The 3,352-nt window shown below is 34.6% G+C and overlaps 1 non-coding gene and 1 pseudogene across 1 annotated transcript; both read right to left on the reverse strand.

Annotated features, from left to right (window-relative positions):
* Positions 1-613: 613 nt before the first annotated feature.
* LOC114401849 lies at positions 614-2,082 on the reverse strand (annotated as a pseudogene).
* Positions 2,083-2,741: 659 nt separating this feature from the next.
* TRNAI-AAU lies at positions 2,742-2,815 on the reverse strand. The gene has a single exon. It is a non-coding gene; the product is annotated as a tRNA-Ile (tRNA).
* Positions 2,816-3,352: the final 537 nt, after the last annotated feature.

Below are 3,352 nucleotides of genomic sequence, written 5' to 3' on the forward strand. Positions count from 1 at the left end.
GGAATATACTTATGCAAGGAGTGGTTAACAAATGAGTATGTAGCATTAACTAACAAACCTGATTAAATGCAATTTCTTCATGGCCACTTTGTATTAGCTCAACCAAGTCCTTTCTCAGTTGCCTTGCTATTGCATGCCTCTTGTTCTTGAGTAGCCTGAGCCGGCACCGAACTCATTTGATCACCTTCTTACTGCAAACCAGCAAAGCCAAAGCAAAAACAAAAGGGTTACATAAACTTGACATGCATGATTGTCCAACAACATGAAGCAAGCTTTGATAAGTTTAGTTACCATTTGGAAGCTTTGGACCAATCGAACAATATGTCAAACATATCTATAACTTGAAGGCACTATCAAAATTCATTGGAGGTAAAGATGTAAATTTTAGATTAGATGCATTATAAATGAAAAACAAAGAAGGAAAGGGTTCAAGTTATTAATAAACCTGATGAAAAAGCACCTGATTATTATGGATATAAAGAATAGTAGTAGAAATGAGAAAAAAAATGAGGAAAGATCATTATCAAATAATGGATTTTCTGCATCAAATAAAGGATTGTCAAATAAGAACATCAATTTTTAAAAAATTGCAAGCCACAGAACATGATACTGCTCTAGATACTAGATAGAAATCAGAACTCTAGTTTCTATTGCATGGTCAACAATTTTGGTCCTCGCCTTAAGTTGACTCTACTTCTGCCTCTTGTAAATTTTAGCCAAAAAGGACTTCAATACAACTTGAACTGCTTTGCTAGGATGAGCTTCAATGGAGGATACAAGCTTCACATAGCTCCCACTCTCGTACTCCTCAAATACACCCTATTCATTCGGATTGAGAGTGAATAATCCAAAGAAAATCAGCATCTATCATGATGTGCAGAAATTTTTGCAACTTCATTTGCATTACTTTCTTGCAAAATGTGTGGAAATGCTATTATTTTTTTGGCATCTTAATTCTGTTTTCCTTATTGTTTTGGCTAATAGGTCATTTTAATACGTTGATATTCCAAAGATGCATGTTAGTAGTAACTTTTCCCAAAAAATTATAATTATTAGAGCTATATACAAATGAAGTTCAAACCTGAAGATTAAGCTCATTGTATAGGGCCTTTACTTTAGCAACATTTTCTGGATCTGGCTTACCATAGTTCTCCTGCAAACCACAAAAAAATAGTGACTTATTGCAATCTAATCATGGCAGAAAATAAGGAAAGAAACAGGAAATAATAAGATGCTCACTTACTTGTAGAACTTTCTTTTGTTGTTCATTACTAAGTTCGAAGGCTTTCACAATTAACCAAGAGCACTTGAAATCTTCAATATCTGTACCTATCTGGTCCCATGGATGACAAGAATGAGATTAAAGAGAAATTGATGTTTCCAAATCCATTATCCAGAATGCTTACCTTTCCAATTGTTTGAGGATCACCAAAGCAATCCTAATAATCATCCTAAAATGAGAGGGGAAAAGGAAAGAGAAAAAAAGATAGGTTATAATACAGTAATTAAAAAATATTTCAAGCTGATAAGGGCAATATATAGACATATAACATTTTAGAGTCTAAATGATCTCTAAAGAAAGCCAAAAGGTCAAACCTATAACAAAGTATTACCTGTACTTGAAAGTATGTTCCCATCTCAACAAGAATGTTCTTTACATCAACATTTTTGTCTAGATCCTCACCCGCCATAAGCAATGCACATGCAACCTATGTAAGGAGGAGATATATATGAAGATAAGTAACAGATAGTGTATTCTAGTGTGAAAAGACTTGAAAATGAATCAAATACAAAATAAAAAAGAAATAACTTCTTTTAAGAGAAGACTCATTAGAAGCATGTTCTTTACAAAAAGAGAGAGTGGTGGATAAAGGTAACAATGCAATTTCAAACTGAATAACAAATTATAGTGTGCCTAAATAACCATTTGACATTAGTATCTCTAGGAAAAGGGACAAAGAAGAAACCAAAAGTTAGGGAGGCTATACGAAAAAAAAATGTACAAGAATTAATACTTACTGGAAGGTAAAATGAAAAATATGCAGTCTTGTACTAAACTATATTTAGGCTGTTGAACCACATGGCCAGCCATAAAACCCGAAAAACCTGGCATCACACTATTCTGTTGGACTTCCCAGCCAACGGCGCCTCTATGTCTCATCCCCTCAACTTCCTCATCTACGGCCACATGGGCTGGATTGGCGGCCTCCTCGACACCCTCTGTCGTGCCCAGGACATCCCCTTCCAATACAGCTCTGGCCGCCTCCAAAACGGCACCTCCCTCTCAAGCCCACTCATGTCTTCAACACCACCGGTGTCATGGGCCGTCCTAACATCGACTGGTGTGAGTCCCTCAAAGTCTAGAGCATCTGAACCAACGTCATCGGAACCCTCACCCTTGCCGACGTCTTGGCAAAAATATGAAGCATAGTGAAACATTGACGGAGGAGAAAAGGGTGGGGATGGGAATGGGTTTGGGTTGAGGTATGTGAGGATGAGAGGAGAGGAAAGGACGCGAGGGACAACCAATGAAAAATTGAAAAAAAAATTATGCGAAGAGATGAATGGACATGAGGAGAGGAGAGGAACAGACTTCAAGATAGCGTAAAACCGAGAAAAATAAAAACCCAATTACGATTTCTAATTTTCCCCTTTCGGATGAAGATGATCCTTATAAGCCCAACTCAAGTTTTATTTTAATTTTTTTGAAAAATATTTGTGACGAATTAATTTAAAATTAATGGCCCAAGCAAGAATTGAACCTGTGACTTTCAGGTTATTAGCACAACGCTTTAACCAACTGAGCTATTGAGCCAATTACATTATAAAATAAATAATGTTGCTATACATAACACTAAAATTTCTAATGTATATTTAATGCGCATGTAAATTTAAATAATAAATTTTGTGACAATTAATTTTGATATAACTCATACGAATTATTTAATCCGTATATATTTTATAAATAAAAAATATTTACTATTACAAAATTTAATATATATTAAATTTTGTAATAGTAAAAAAATTATAATGCACAAATGAGTAATTTAACATATTAATAACTAAAAAAATAAAACTTTAAGGAATTAAAAGAAAACCAAAAAACCAATATGGATGAAGTTCATCCGTATGGTTTATACAGATGAACTTCATCCGTATCCTTTATACGGATGAACTTCATACTTACGGATCAACTTCATCGGTATAATTTATATGGATCAAGTTGATCTGTATGTGAAAAATCTGCTTACAGATCACCACTCAGCCAAAAAAAGCAACTTGAAAAGGAACAATAAGCTACGGGCATTTTGGGCATTAATCAACAATACTGGGTGCACCAGCAATACTATTG

This window comes from Glycine soja, chromosome 20 (genome assembly GCF_004193775.1).
Source record: "Glycine soja cultivar W05 chromosome 20, ASM419377v2, whole genome shotgun sequence".
NCBI classification, from domain to species: Eukaryota; Viridiplantae; Streptophyta; class Magnoliopsida; order Fabales; family Fabaceae; genus Glycine; species Glycine soja.